General features: G+C 37.1%; 1 pseudogene; it reads right to left on the bottom strand.

Annotated features, from left to right (window-relative positions):
• LOC149221477 (uncharacterized) overlaps nucleotides 1-17,078 on the bottom strand; it is a 46,940-nt pseudogene extending 29,862 nt beyond the window's left edge.
• Between the last annotated feature and the right edge of the window lie 446 nt (nucleotides 17,079-17,524).

Genomic DNA, 17,524 nt, shown 5'->3' with positions numbered 1-17,524 from the left:
ACAAAAGGGCTCTGAGGCTCCTGGGATGGCCAAACCCGAGGAAAATTAGAGTCCTATGAAGGATACCAAGATTTAGAAGCTGAACATGGCACCAATCTTCATTATTTCCATCAATACAATTACCCGTCTGCAAGAAATGAAAGTGGAGCTGCAAAAATACGAGTTATCTCCACAAGAAGACTAATAAAAACCAAACCCTAGAGGAAAATTTGACTTGGTACTTATACAAAATGATTATGAAGAATTCCCCATGAAAGGAGGAATATTTCCCCTCCAAAACCCCTCAAATAGTGGATGGGTTCCCAACATTAGGAATCTGCATTAAATGACATGGAACACATTCCTATATTTTCTCAATCATTGGAGCTCCAGAATCTGTGCAATAATTTCAGAATATCTTGTTGATTTATTATTCAATATTGATCCTCCTGTAGTATTAAGCAAGTCCCTAAATTATCTCCTCCTCCAAATCACCATAATCTTCCCAATATTCTCACAATATTCTACAAAAATAAATAATATTAGGCACAAATATGAAATTATCCATAAACCTTCATAATGAACATGTTAAAGCTAAAAAACATTATTAAGTGTGGAAGGAGAGGTTTAATATAACCTTGATATGCCTAACAAAGGTTAGATGGGCCTTAATTTATGTCTAATTTGGAAGCCCGTCACTAGACACCCATTCAACTCATCTAAGTCCATGGTCTCCTCGGTTGGAGATTTTCCAATTGGAAATAAGATATTATGCATAGCCCTCATTGTTGGGAGAATCCCTGTTATCAAGAGTAGAAAAAAGCAAAATTTCTGATGGTGGTCATCTTGAAATTGTTGGCCAATTGCATAATGTAACTCTAAGGTTAGCAAGGTATTGAGAGCTGAGACATTTCTTCATAACTGAAACTGAATCCCAGATCTAGACACCCATTCAACTCATCTAAGTCCATGTTTATAAGCTTCCTAAGATAGGGAGTACTAGAAGTATGTGTTAAACACACACATGGCAGCAACATAATATGAAGGATAAAACATGAGAGTACATTTTTATTAACAAATGATATACATTTATAGTACATGTTGTGACCATTGGGTTCCACATCCCAAGGTCTCTTGGACTCCTTTTGTCTATTCGGCTTCCAAACTAACCCATAGAGGATTAGGTGTCCAACATTCCCCCCCTTAATCTAAAGGGTTATGTATGAGTCCAAGAAGAGAGCTGTAATAAAAAATGTGCAAAAATGCATGGAAGCACTAGGCTAAATGTGCTCTTTGTAATGTTGGTATAAAGGGCGGTGGTTTAAGGATGACTACCAACACTGGAATGCTTAGTGCAGTTCCCGGAACTCTTCCAATACTGGCAAGAAGATGAAGTCTTCTACTAGGGGAAGTGCTCCTATTGTTTTGAAGAGGGAAACCTTCAACCATGAAAGGGAGGTCTCACCCCACATATAAGGGAGAACTTCAACCTGAAAAGGGAAGTCTCAACCTGTGATGGTTTAAGGATGAACAAAAACTCTGGAATGCTTAATGCAATTCCTGGAACTCTTCCAAAACTGGCAAGAAGCTAAAGTCTTCTGCTACAGGAAGTGTCCCCAATTCTATTCCTGGAATTCTTCCGAAGCAGGCAAGAAGTTGAAGTCTTCTTCTAGAGGAAGTGTCCCAAGTTATTTTAAGAGGCATTATCAACTTAAGGCATGCTTAGGGGCATCTTTGTCTCTGGCTACAACTCTGAAACTGGTGTGGCAGGTTGTGGCTTAGGCTCGCTTGATGTGACTTTGAAGCTTGTAGATGACCATCATTTCCCCCCCTGTCAGATACAAGGTGAGATGATGGAGAAAACTCAACTGCAAGACTGTTCAATACTCTAGAACAAGTTTTGACATGTGACTGGAATATCTTCTTGGTTATTGATGCCCATTGCCAAGAAGAAATCCATCCAAGATGAATCTTTGTTCTTGCGGGAGGTTTGTTTCTGAAGAATTTGTTTGAAGAATGAGTGGTTTTAAGACAGTGCTTACATGGATGAAGATCAAAACAGTGATCTTTCAGATGGCCAACTCGGTCACAGTGTTGGCATTTTAGAATTTGTTGTTGTTGTTGTGGAATAGGGGCAGAATTTGGAACCGCTAGAGTTGAACTGTCATGAAGGAATCCAGCACTCTGAAACTGAATGGGCTTTGAGTAGTCTAGAATATGAAAGGACAAGTCCTTATCATATCCAAGACTAGTTTTGTGCTTGTTGTGGACAAGTTCTTCCCAAGGTCTGATGATGGGCTTGGGAAGTGTAAGTTGAACTTTTGCATCTGCATGTAACCTTGCTACTTTATGGGATTTTTTTTCAATCTTCTGAACAAAAATAGGTTCAGAATGACTCCTCTATTTTAATTCTTCTTGCTATAGCTAAGATTCCAGCTCCAAAAAATCAATTTTCTCGTGTGTATTTTGTAGACAAACCTGAATGTCTATGAGAGAAACTTTGTTGACTTTTAATGTATCATGAATAGTAGACAATATCAGAGTTTTGAGGAACTCTAATACTTCATTGATTCTGGCCATTTTTTTTTCTTCAATGTCAGAATTACACCTTAAAAACTGATCACAACTACTACTCAATGCAGAAAAGTAATACCCACTCACAATACACAACAATATCCTTTATAGATGTGCTTACAACATCATCAATTTCTTCATATAAAATAAGCAAGACTGCAGTGAATGGCAGCACTCAAAAAAACACACAAAAACTTAGCACATTCAGGAGGACATCACTGATAGGTGCCTCTTGTGGTGTCTCTGTCAGCCCTTACAAGAAACAATCATCTTTTCTCCATGAAATGAACCTATTGATCTTTTGTCCAAGAACAGTTATTTCAAGTGCATTTTCACAATATTTCAAAAGTAATAATAGATGGAGCCTGAGCATCTGGTGAAAATGAGTGTCAATATTTATGGTTCTAGTGATAGCGGATTCACGGTCAATAGACAGGCAGATTTCTGTCAAGAAAGCCTGCGTTGTTCACATCCAAGTAGACAGGAAGATTTTTGTCAAGAAAGCCTGCGCTGTTCAAATTCAGGTAGACAGGTAGATTTCTGTCAAGAAAGGCTGCGCTGTTCACATCCAGGTTATGAGAATCCGCGAAGAAGATGAGAATCTTGGTGAAGATTTAATGGAGGGCGTGAATCCGAAGGACAGGTTTGTGTTTTTCCTGATCACATCGCAGATGAAGGACATGTTCTTTGAGTATTCGAGGCCAACATGTACATGAACGCTGGAGTTCGCTTGCTCTGAGAAGACTCTGACACTCATCAAAATTGAGGAGAAAGAATTTGCAATGAAATTCACTCTTTCAGGTCTAAATTTAACGAACACTCTTGATCATTCTCATCTAGGATACTTCTGTGGATATCCACTATAAAGCATGAATAATTCATTCGCTTTAAATCACAACAGTGAATCTAAATAGAGATTTATTTCTAATTGATTTGTCCAGTAGCCAAATTTCAATGCAAACGTTTTCAACGATAGAACAAGTGATTTTTCACAACATTACTCTGTTCATTCGGGGAGCTCTTTGGAGCCATAAAATTTACAGCATTTCTCTGGCAATGGGCATGGTTGTCATATGTCAAGGGCGGTTACCATGCCACCTCTTTCTGCACAAAATATTTCTAAGCGTGGAATGCAGCCATCCATTAAATCTCTTGGTTGAAATCCACATTCCATTGCTGGAGAACGACAATCTTACCCATATTCGCATCCATGGCGGCTTCCATCACAGGAACGGCGTTGTTTCAATTCCTCTACCAAATGCACCCCTGAACTGAGACTTCGAGTCTAAGGTAGGCAGGCCAACACTGAACACCAGTGCTACACCTAAAATTGTTGTTTGACAGACAGATGTAGCACAAAGTTCGAGTTCTGCAGCAATTTGTTTAAAGCTTGACATAGCCTTTGCTTCTTCACTTTGGAAAGCATCCGTGACTCAATTGTCACTCGTAGATCTTTGTTGAACTTGATATGCAAACTATCAACCATCTGATATGCTCAACAGTATTTTTTAACTAACCAAAAATGCTTATTTCATTGATCCGCCTAGATGCTTATTAAAGCAAGCACGCGTTATTATAGATCTATGCCACAGAAAGTGAACTGTGTATGGGAGTCGATTATGTATGGAGGTCGACTATGTATGGAGGGAGGAGATAGTGTGTAAAGGGAGCAAGGTTTTGACTAGTCGGAGAGCGGTATTATAATGGGTGTGGTTTTGAATATTGATCCAAATCACAGTTTGTGGAGGCATATACCACAACAGATTCAAAAGCAATGTAAAAATAAGCACATCATATTACAAAATAGTGATATATATGGTATGCAGGTCGAGGCACAGCGTATACCACACATAATTCGCCTTTCATGCAGCCTGGAGGAGGCTCACCGTAGCTTGAAGTTGTGTCTACGGAATACCAGTTAGGGTAACGCTACCACACTAAGAAACTTATGGCCATAGAAGGGAATCACACCTCCTTGTAGCTTTTCCACAACAGATTCACTGCGTGAAATCTAATCGAACGTTTAACACACCATTGCATTTATTAATGCATGAAATTTCTAAGGGATTTGACAGAGATGTCAGTCAGGAGTTGCGTTACCAGAAAAAAGGTACACAGAGGAGAGGCAACGGATTTCTGGAAGACAATAAATTAATGGAGCGTTACAGATAGTGTGCAGAAATGGGATGTAACATACAGGCTGATGAGAGGGCAGATGGGTTAGGTTTCAAACTAGAGGAGCACCCAAGTGGAGCATATTAGCATCATTTCTATAGCTGGATGACTGACCAAATAGAGAAATGACACACAAATTCTGGAAAATCTGAAAATGTCTAGGCCTAAACTTGTCTCACAGTAATTATGCAATGCAGGTATACGCCTACTGCTTTGATACCATGTTAAACACACACATGGCAGCAACATAATATGAAGGATAAAACATGAGAGTACATTTTTATTAATGAATGATATACATTTATAGTACATGTTGTGACTGTTGGGTTCCACATCCCAAGGTCTCTTGGACTCCTTTTGTCTATTCGACTTCCACACTAACCCCTAGAGGATTAGGTGTCCAATAGTATGTCTCAAAGTTGAATAAGGAGAAACAACTTTAGCCTCTTTGCTAGCTGAGTCAAAAGTTGTCTTAGAGAACTGGAAATCACTGAAATAATTATAATCACAAGATAATTCCTCTGATATATCTTGATCTCTATTCCTTTTGCAAGCCTTCTCATCCCAATATTCACTATTAGACCTATATAGGATTCTTATGCTTCTACTTTTCTCAGATTGACTGAAATCTCTGCATTGATCTTCATCTCCATAAACTACGTAGATTGGCCCTTTTGTATCCATAAACTGTGTAACTTCAAAACTACAAACAAATACATTATTTGAATTGAAAAAAAAAACTTGTCATTTTCACCCAATATAATCAAGGATGATGCAACATAAAAAAGTATGTCATTAATATAATTATAATACATAATATAATAAACCCTGTCAGGGATAGACCAAGTGTTCGAGAGTCATAGTGTTAATGCCATCTGCCCCAGTTCAAATCTTGTCTAATCTCAATGCATGATTATTGGTTTCACTTGTAAAAATTGGCCGTTATATTGGCAGCTCAGAGTATTTGACCATGTCGAGCAGGTGAGATTATGTGTGTAGAAAAGCTTTCAAGCTTCTTGTCAGTTAACTTGGGAAGTCACTTTTCTTACAATCGTGAAATTTCCACTCTATAAATGCTTTATTTCTTATGAATTTTAAACACAAATTTTAGTCTTTGCAAGTAATCCAAAGTCATAGTTTGATAATTATGTTTTAAATTGTATTGATGTTTATATCTGCATATTGCGTATCCAAACAACAATGACGTGATTGGATTTGGAACTAAATATTCATATCATGCAACCTCACTCTGTTTAAACTCTAGAGTACTTCCAAATGACTCTTGAGATAAATTTATGCTCTAAACATACTCCATGAAAGTGAATTTCTAGTTAACAAATCTATCAAGGCATAAAGAACATAATTGAGCCATAGTTGAAAAATGACCCAATTATAGCACATGAAGGGAGTGTAAATAGAATTAAGTTCTATGGAACCAATGAGAAAAGAAACATTTGGCAATGACACAATCTTCCATTTTACCCCTAATTAGATTAGGTAAGTAGTTCCTCCATTGGATACCATATAAAGTAAACTCCACCATATTAAAACCTAGAATTCACAATCTTCCAAATACAATTTGAAATGCACCAAATCACAACCTCCTACGAATAGTTCTTAGAGAAACAACATAGAAAATACTACAAGCATTTAAGCTTTTATATGAAGTGTTGGCAAGGTGTTTGTTAGGCTATTTATGACTTCACACCATGATCAAATCATACTCAGATAGGAACTTGAACATTGAATTTACCTAGAACAATGAACAATGAATTCTAGTTGGCTCATAACTAGATGAGATCTCAAACTTCATTAAATGAATCTAATAAGGAACTTGAACAATGAATTTACCTAAAAGGATGCCAAACAATGTAGGGACAAGGCTTATGGAAGTATTGTTACAGGCTTAGCTTGGTTTTTAAAGCATTGAGAGAAATTGCTTGAGTTTGCAAGGAAATTAAGTGAGATGACCAGCCTCATCCAATGTCATTATGAAATAGCACCTTGCTTGTCCTAAAAATATTGCACTACACCTTAATATAGAATCGTTATGAAAAAATGGAATTTAGAAGTTGTAAGATGATTACTCCATTTTTTATGGCACCATAATATAATGTAGTGGGTGTGCTATCTTCTTCATTTTCATTTGTAGACCAGGCATGAAAGGTTATACCCTTTTATTAATTAAATTGTAGCCCAAATTAAGTGGACAAGGTGCCAAATTGATCACAATGCATGACAATGGATAGAATTGGGTCACCTTCATGACAAAATAATGAAAACAAGAAGGGAGAAGTTTGACCGTATTCATTGCAGAAGACAATAAATATTTGTATGGATTAGAAGGTTGTATACTTCTCTCTTTGCAGTAGAATATTGCAATCTAGGAGGGAATAGAGGATCATACAAATTATGTCTGCTGATAATGTGAGACTAGTGATCTGTACTCACATCAATCCTAGAGAAAGGTATAAATTGAGACCTATTGTGCGAGAATAGGAATGTCCTTATGGTTGTGCAACCTTAACCTGTAAGGGCTCTAGATTATACCTTAGAAAGAAGTAATTTAAATCAGTGAGAAAAAGGTGATATATATACATTTGAGCAATGAAATGAGTTATAAAGGGATGGCCTTTGGATGCTAACAATTTTCAAAGTATATCTAGGTCCTACCTTACAATGTCAAATTTAAACGTAAGTGAGCCAACTCAATCTGCTATATTTACAATTTATTACATCCATGGGTGAAGTGTCTCTCAAGTCGGCCTGTAGGGATGGAAATATATTGATAAGGGGGCTCATTTTTCAAAACATGACATCTAAGGGGATTGTTAGTGTGATCATAGAGCTTATCATGTTATCAACTAATTGATTTTGGAAGGTTATGTTGCTTCAATTGCAATGTTCACTTGGAAAAGATTTGAAGGTGTGCTAGTATTCCAATGTAAAAAAATACAGTGTTTGAGGAGCCTTGGAGGCTACGTGAAGAATCATAAAGCCCTTTACTATCATCACTATGGGTTTCATCATGTATTGTGAAATATTTTGCACCCACCTTGAAGGCCACTTGGGGGCTTGTGTGCCCACAATGGAGGATGCTTCATTGGCTATGGTAGAAGATTTTAAATGTTAAAATTCAGGTAATTTCTTGAAGAATTTAATATTACCATTAATTATATAACATTTCTAGGGTCTTAGGGTTGAATATTAGGTTTCCCCACTCATAAATTAATGTTTTATAAAACACGTTTGATTTTCGTGGGTCCTTAGTCACATGTAGGAAGTCATACAAAACTTTTTGGTTTATTGAAAAAAGGTCGGTTTGTCACTGAACTGGCCTTTACCGGTTCAGAGTCACTTGTCGAAATGATTTAGGACTCAAAATGGCCTCACTACCAAACCATCCCAATAACATTGGTGCTACTATTTAGAACATCTCACAATTACCTTTGGCAGGACAAAGGAGGAGTCTGGAAACATGTGACACATAACTCTTATTAGTGAAGCAAATAAATCGACCATGCAACTATTGTTCAAAACAAGTTTATATTCAAGGCATTGCAAGTATGGCCAACATTGTCATGTTAGGACTTAGGGAGTGTAAAAAATCATAGGGGGCTAGTTGAAATGGCACAAAAACATATTCTCAGAAATGTTGACAATCTTTAGTGAAGTGTCAACATTTTTGGGAGATGTCTTTGAAGAACAAGTTGTCACAAATATGCAAGTGATGCAGTCATTGTGACAAGTTACATATTGAATATTATGAAGTTTAGAGATCATCGCTTTGCCTTTATGGAAAAAGAAATGATGGAAAAAGAAGAAATATGCAAAAGATAATAATGAGGCATCTTCCCTGGACTCTTTTTCTAGGAAAAAGAGTCAAGTAATTGTTTCAAGTGTAAAAGAAACAATACTATGCTAATGAATGTTCAAATAAGAAAGTATTTAGAAAAGGTAATGGTAACATCCACACAAAAAAATTGTAGATAGTGAAGATAGTTCAACTGATGTGAATGGGTTGGCATCCACATTAAACACTATGATTTCCACAATTTCATCTATTTCTACATATTATCACTTGGAAATACTTTTCATATTTCAATGAAAGAAACCAAAGTTATATTAATAATTATTAGGAACTAAGTCCCTCTAACTGATGAAGCTTCCTATGACTTCATAATTGGTGATATCAATTTGAGGGGAGTCTCCATGTAATCTTCAAAGCTTCAACTTTGAATTCCCAGGGGAAATTGACAACCCAAATCTGTAATAAAACTTGTTGATCTGCAACAAGATTTTCAAAATTTGTAGTTTTTCTCTTCAAATCATTGATAACAAACTTTATAGTTATTATAGATGTCAAAATAACAAAATTCCAAAATTTTCTATTAACTCCCTTTGTTTCTGGGACAAAAGTTGTAGAACAACTTTAAAAATTGACCAGAAACACCATGAAAACTCTCCAAGCCATTGTTTTATTGCTGATATGAGATATATCTCTATTAGTACTTGAAATTGACCATGTGTTTTGTAACAAAATCAACAAAGAAACTTAATGTAACATTAGGAAATCTACTCACATTGTCACCTTTGTTGTTTCATCTCACTATGGGTTTGTGATTTTCTAGTGTTGTGGGGGGGGTTGCTAGGGGGTCTAACTCTTAGATACACATTGTTTTTCATAAATTAGACCTTATATTAATGAAATAAGTCATTGATGTTTCTAATTAGGAAATTAAAATCATCAAGCTAGGGTGCACACAAACACTAAGGTAAATCAAATGAACTAAGTTCTCATTCAAATATGTTACAAGGAAGTTTAAATTTGCAATGGTCTATTACATATATGAATTGATTATACTAAACAAGTAAATGATAGAAGATGTGATAAAGTGGTAAACACTCACCTATCACCTACGTGGATTGATGCCTTCATGGATTGGACTAATGGAGAAGAGTTGAAATCTACACGCAAACTTATTAAGTTTTATTCTTGCAGATGAAAATGAAAATAATAATGACAAGTAAACAATAAGAAGAGAACCATAATGTCACATGATCAACATAAAACATTTAAATAACCACAGGGTTATCTAAGCATTACCATCATAAAAAATACCTCCAAAAAATTCATAAAACAGAGATTAACTCTGCATATTTGATAATACCACTTCTTTGCACTCTTGCTCGCTCCTCAATGACATAGATGATATAATGGAAAATAAGAGAAATCATAAATGATAAAAGATTTCCAGATTTAGATATTGAAAATATCCCAGGACACCAAAATAGGCACCATCTTAACTATGGAGAGGATATTTAGGAGTTTGGAGGGAACTCTTTTAATGATTTTCCACATGTCCTGGCATTTATGAGGTATATCTCAGAATTGGAAGAAAGGCATGAAGATGTCATGATCATATTATTTATACTTTCTTTGGGATACTAGTGTAATAGATGGCTCAAACATTCTTGTAAACCAAAGCGCATACATTCTCTCAAAAATCTAGTTGAAAACTCCCTCAAACATTGTCACCCAAGGTTTCATAAATTTGATGACCGTGACCAGTACTTATTTGCAGCCTTGGACTAGGAAGGTTACCTTTGTCTTTTTGTAGGAAATGATGGCATCCATGAAGATAATAATGAATATTTTATGGAGTAAGAACACCCTGTGGTGCTAAGGAAAGGATTGGATGAAGATGAAAAGGTATTTTGAAAAGAAGAACTTCCTCATCTCCTTCGATGATCACCCAGATAACAAAGAAAATTTAAAGGGTGAATATCTATACCATGATGACATTGCTATTGACATGAATAAAATGTTGAGCTCAAAATTTGAGGAAGTTAGCACTGTTGGCATCATTTAAGAGGCTACTAGCCTACTACAAATCCAAAAGAATAATAACAAAATAGCCCTGATATAGACTTGATCCAGATTAATTATTTGCACAAAGAAAAGGAATATCATACGTTGTGTCTTTTGAATCTAGTCCTATCTATGATGAATATGAGAATACAAATGACATTAAAAAGATTGCTCAGATTTGGTTGTGAGCTGTTTTATTTTCCCAAAACTCAATGACAACACAACCACTAGTATAAAATGAGAAATTAGTGACTAGGTGACTAAAAACATTAGCCACCACAACTTTTCCAAGTGAAATACTAGCAAAACTGAGCAATCTTAAGTGACCCAACTAAAAATGACTAACATAAATCACTAATTTAGTCACGGGTTAAAATATATGAATAGCTAATAAGCAATACAACTAAAAATTACTAACATGGATGACTAATTTAGTCTAGGAACAAAAATACGACTACCTAACAAGTACTACAATAATATAAATCAGTTGTTTATGTTATTCATTTTAATGATGTCAAGCAACTTAAACTTACAAGTGATAGAGGATTGAAAGGTTGTTAAAGATTGGCTAAAAGGTTATCATTCCTTAAACACTTCTTCATCCTCAGATGGTCTATAGTTGAGCCAACTTTGCATTATTTATGTCTAATAATTTGTAATTTGAAAAATATACTTTTTAATAAAAAATAATTGTTTTATGTATTTTTTAAAAATCTATTCATTGAATCTAATTGGATATACTTCTAGTTTGAAATTAATGTGAAGAGAAATTTTAATTTTTAAGGCTATAATATCAAATAACAACTACTTTAATTTCATAATAACTAGCCTAGATCCATCTTAAACCCAGATCTATCAAGCACCAAGCGGGATCCAATCTCTCGAGGTGAAAACTTCTTTTTTTTTAGGGAAACACTTTAGGAAATGTTTGCACCTCAATATATTGGATCCCTCTCGGCACTTGATAGATCTATGGTTAAGATGGATATAGTTTGGTTATATAATACTATATAAGATCTATATTTGTATTTGGGTCTCTTTGCTATTAAATCTCTCTATATCACCCCCCAAACATACACTCTCTCCCTCTCCCTCTCTTCCCCTTCTCTCTCTCTATCTCTCTTCCCATTCTCTCCCTCTCTATTTCTCTCTTTCTCTCTATTTCCTCCATCTCTCCTCTCCCCCTCACTCTCTCTCCATGGATCCCTTGTCATCCCCCCTCTCTCTCCACCTTTCTACCTCTATGTTTTTCTTGTTTCCTCCCTCTCCTGCCCCTTTAATTCCGTCTCTCTCTCCTCATATCCCTCTTCCTTCCTCTCTCTCCCTTCTCTCCCACCTCCCTCTCTCTCTCCCCACTAATCATTCTCCCTCTCTCTCTCTCTTCTATCCAAATCTATCATTATCTCCCTCCCCCTCTCCTTCTCTCTCTACTCTCCATCTCTCTCCCTTCCCATTCTCTCACTATCTCTCTCCTCTCCTCTTCTCTCTCTTCCCTCTCTCCCTCACTCTCTCTCCATCTCTCCCTTATCACTCCCTCTCTCTCTATAACCACCTCTATCTCTCTATTCCTTTGTTCTTTCCTCCCTCCTTTCCTCCCTCTCTCTCCCCCTCCAACTCCATATCTCTCTTTGCGTCTCTCCCTCTATCCTTCTCTCTTCCTTCCTCTCGCTTCCTCTCACTCCCTCTCTCTCTCTCCCTCTCTCCAACTTTTTCACTATCTGCCTCCCTCTTCCCCCTTCACCCCCAGCCCCAAACCCCCAAATCTCTCTTAAATTTGATCACATTTTATTGTGTTTAAGAAATTATTTAAATTAAAAAACCTTAATTGGTTGTCAAATATTAAACTTTCGATCAAACATGTCAAAAAAAATAAAACAATGAAAAACTTTAAAAAAACATGCACTATATTTAATCTATTATTGCTAGTCACTTTGCTTTCTCTCATCCCTTGGATCCTTAGATAAGATGTATCTTTCATGGTTATTTATATATCTTTAGCTAAGATGGATCTATATTGTTCTTTAATCAGCGTAGATCCATATTAGCTTAATTTTATTAGAACCTTAATTACACCGGAAGGCATTCCTTGTGAGAAATACTCCTTTAGGTGCCACCTTGCACCACTCTACATCTTCAGATTTAATATTAGACTATTAAACAATAGTCAGCCATCAGATTAATATTCAATTAATAGATTTGAAAAAAACTCCCCTAAGTGCCACTTTGCACCACTCTACACCCTCAAATTTAATGTTAGACCATTGAACAATAGTGAACCATCAGATTAATATTCTATTAATAGTTGATAATAATTTAACTCCTGACAAACCAAAAAATGATTCGTTTCAAACTACCCAGGTCGGAAGCATTCTTGCTCTCTCTTCTTTGGCTGCAAAATATTCACCAGCATGGATTGATTAAATCGCAGTAGGTTCTCTAAATGGGTATGTCGTTTGTCTTTTCAAAGGTATTGATTTAAATGGGTATGTCATTTGCTTTTTCGAAGGTATTGATTAAATTGCAGTAGGTTTTCTAAACAGGTATGTCGTTTGATTTTTCGAAGGTAAAGATTGCAATTATATGAAGTTTTCTTATGACCAGACAACTGCAATTTGAATATGCCATGCCAGGCAGTAACTCCATAAGGCAAAAATGATTCGACTATTCTATTCCATCAAGTAGGTCTTCATTATATACATGAGGGAGAGACTGTTCAGTTCGTCTCCCGATGACTGTTCATATTTCCTATTTATCTATTTACATAAATTCACCCAATCACAAGGATTAGGTGTCAACATTCCCGCCCTTAATCTGAAGGGATGTTGGTGAGTCCAAGCATCATTCTGAATCGTTCAAGCTTTTCTCTTCCAAGCGCTTTGGTGAAGATATCTGCAATTTGCTCATTTGTGGAACAATGACGGAGATGGATTGTTTTGGCCTCAACATGATGTCGAATCAAATGATATTTACTATTGATGTGCTTCGTTTGATCATGGAACTTTGGGTTCTTGGCCAACTTTATTGCAGAGGTATTGTCAATCATGAGTGGAGTTTAGTGTACTTGTTTTACCTGCAAATCTTCAAGAATTTTCCTGAGCCACACAATTTCTTTTGTTGCTTCAGCTGCTGCCATGTATTCTTCTTCTGTTGTGGAATCTGCTGGAACTGATTGTTTGCATGATCCCCAGGAGACAGCTCCTGATCCAAGACTCATAGCATATCCTGAAGTTGATACCCTAGTTTCTTTGTCTCCATCGAAGTTTGAATCAGAGTATCCAATCAAACAGAAGTCGTCGACCTATGTATACTTGATTCCAAAGTCTTGAGTTCCCTTCAAGTACCTTAGAACTCTTTTTGCAGCAGACCAATGTCCCTCACAAGGATTTTGCATAAACCTAGAGAGGATTCCAACACCAAACGAAATGTCTGGTCTGGTAGTAGTTAGGTAGTTGAGACTTCCTACAAGCTCTCTATACTTTGTTGCATCCTCAAATTCTTTTCCTTCAATAGATGTGAGCTTTAAGTTTTGTTCCATTGGAGTAGTAAGAGGATTGCACTCTGTCATGCCAAACCTGTTCAACAGATCTCCAATGTATTTCTTTTGAGAAAGAAATATGGACTTTGGATGTTGGTGTTGGCTAGTTGAATTGTTTATGAATTAAACATTCAAGTACCACATTAATTGTCAACCAGGGAAAGTCTTTTTATTCCAAAGGCTGCTGCGTACTGTATGTACTCAAAATCTAAAAGCATTGAAAAGCTGTAGTATACGTGATTCTTACGCTATGTCATTACAGTACTTGTTAAAGTAAAAGCAATTAATTAAAACTACAAATCCGGAAAACGAAATGATGGATGCTCTGTTGGCAGAGGATCAGGACCCTATCCTCCAAATGGGGACGTTCAGCATCTGCCCCTGTAATCAGATTTACTAATGCACACTGCACTCTCATTCACCGGTGAGAAACAAACTCAAGTGATTAATGAAACAGAGTACTAGCAAAACAGAAAATACCAGAGGTAATGCTATCAAATCCAAGTAGAGTACCAGAAAGAAACTATTGCACACTTACACACTTGACAAGAAAGTAAATGGGTGAATCTTGTGAGGAAGGTGGGCCCAGTCCCTCTCACAAGATTCCCCAGGAAAACGAAGACTGGATTAAGTGCTCAAAATAGTTGTATATTCATCTGCCAAAAGATTTAAATACAATAGAGTTCAGACTTGCTGATGTTCTCAGGATCTCTCTTTACAGACTGACCATAGACACTGACTAATCCCTTTTTCATGTAGATGTCTCCTCTTTATAGAGGAGACATCTATTACAATAAAGTATTACAGCCCATTCAGTTAACCCATCTTATCAAAAATAAGCAATTCAGAACGCTGTTACAACAGTATGATAATACATTCTTTCTTGAGTTCTAGCTGTTACACAGCGGGTAACTGACTTCGACCGTCTTCTCGGGATCTTCATATTCCTTTGCCATTTCCCCATGCTGTTCCTGATTTAGGCCATGCTGACTGTGTTCTTTTTGCTTTAGATCTCCGCTTGATTATGCCACGTCAAGGTTCTTTAAATAGTTGCCATCTGTTATTCGCGGCTGTTACAAAATAGCTTGCTTTAGGTGATTGCTGTTGCTGACTGTAGCAACTACGGAGTTGCTGCTTCTGGTGTTGCAGCAACTGCGTAGTTGCTGTTTCTGGTGTTACAGCAACTGCGTAGTTGCTGTTTTTGGTGTTACAGCAACTATACATTATAATTCCTGCAAGCTTAAGGCAATTACTTGACAATTTAGTCAGCGTTTCCAAGGATAAGTATAAAGATATTCACGAATATGAAATAAACAATTAAACATAGATATGCGGGAGGTTACTTCGTACCTTGGGGTCATTATGTCATTATAAAATAAAAGCTTTCAACTTATGACTGCAAAAGGATAATAATACGGCAAAAGATAAGGTCAAAAATAGGTCAATTGTGAGTCCCAACATCCCCCCCAACTGAAGAGATTGCATGTCCCCATGCAATGGCTACTCTGAGTCTGAGTCGGAGAACTGGGACGAACAATGCAGATTACTAAGACAATAGTTGTAGGGAGTAACATCAAACTTGTCTCTGAAACCACAAACAGTTCGTATATGCTTCCATGCTGCTGCTTCTTCTCTGTTAGAAAGTCCAAACTGGCCCTTATACTGATCACCAGACAACCATAAAAGTGGGAATTTAAATTTATAACCCATCCAATTTTTAGCACAACGCTGCATGCATTCAACATACTGAGGTACCCTTGAAAGTGCTACCTGCAGATTTGATGGGTTATACGGGTGATATTCCTTCCTTTCTGCGGGGCAGTTATCCCAAAACAGTTTATTTGCTTTAACAGCCAAGGATGCTTTGGTCTTTACATACCGCTGACAGTCTGTTAGAACTTCTATTTGCAGTCTCATGACATGATCCTTCATATCAGAATTGCTTACCATTTTTAAATGTTGTGAAATGAAAGTGGCAGCGTTCTGTGGTTCAGCTCGAATCCACAGAAGACAATTCTGTTCGTTTTGGTGGCCTGAGACATAGGCATTCTTCCAGGTAAGTTGATTAGCCAGAAAGGAGATGAAGGCCCTCAATTGTATGTCACCCGCTACAGGTATCATGTTCATGTTCGTTTCTTCAGACACGGCCTCATTATGGAGGTATAGTTCACATAGCAAGTTTTGATCACTTTTGGGTGCCTCTGCAAAGGTCTGCATAAACTGTTCTGCTGTGACCACTTGATGAGGCCTCCCATCTTTGATAGCCTTCAGCTGAATGAGTGCAAGTCTTTCCCTCAAAAATGTAGCATAGTTAAAAGAGGGCTTCCTCGTGGCGAGCATTCGTTGACATAACTCAAACATCTGGGACATTCTGCGTTTCAGTTCCTTGATTTCTTTATACTGGGCCCTACACTGTTCCAGTGCTTCCCAGTTCTTATAAGCATGATCGAACCAGGTCCCCTTTTGTTGTTCAAATGCTTTGCCTTGAGACTGCTGATATTCTCTCCACCATCTACCTTTTAATTCCTGAAAACTTTCTGTTTCTATACATGCATCACTAACAGTGGGGAGCTCTGTTTGCATACAGGCATCAATCATGGTCATCTGCTCTGTTGAAGTGGGCTGGGATGATCCAGCATCTCTCTCTTCATCTCTGACCAGAGTTTCTTCCTCCTGTTGGACTAATCCATTTTGCTCCAAATTGGTTTTGGTGGACCGGGGTGAATCTGTTTCTGTTTCTTCATCTGCTCCTTGCTTCTTGTTGGGCGAATTCAATTCTTCTTTATTCCCTTCTGAAACTATTTGCTCTTCCTCCATAATAGTCTGGGCAGGCCGTGATGAATCTGTATCTTCTTCTTCCTCTTCTAGCTCCTTAGCAACTTGAGTAGGGCTAGGTGAGTCCAGTTTTCCTTCATTTTCTCCTGAGATTATTTCTTCTTCCATAATAATCTGGGTAGGCCATGATGATTCTGTGTCTTCCTCTTTCTTTTCTTCCTGTATAGTGCCGGAAAGCTCCTCTGTTTGTTCCTGTGCAGTCTCTGAAGAACTTACTGGTTCTTGTGTGTCAGTAAACTCCTGGTCTTGTGCAGTTTCAGATGAACTTACTGGTTCTTGTGTGTCAGTAAGTTCTTGATTTTGTGCAGTTTGAGGTGAACTTACTGGTTCTTGTGTGTCAGTAAGTTCTTAATTTTGTGTAGTTTGAGGTGAACTTACTAGTTCTTGTGTGTCAGTAAGTTCTCGATCTTGGTCCTGCATGTTCTCTGGATGACCTGTTGGTTCTTGTGTAACAACAGGTCTCTCTGACTGCACTTCTTCTGAAGATCCTGTTGGTTCTTGTGTAGCAACATGTCTCTCTGACTGCACTTCTTCTGAAGATCCTGTTGGTTCTT

The sequence above is a fragment of the Pinus tabuliformis genome, chromosome Q (genome assembly GCF_031772625.1).
Source record: "Pinus tabuliformis cultivar Carrire ecotype Pingquan chromosome Q, CPIR1, whole genome shotgun sequence".
In the NCBI taxonomy this organism is placed as follows: domain Eukaryota; kingdom Viridiplantae; phylum Streptophyta; class Pinopsida; order Pinales; family Pinaceae; genus Pinus; species Pinus tabuliformis.
This window is presented reverse-complemented; position numbering and strand designations above follow the sequence as displayed.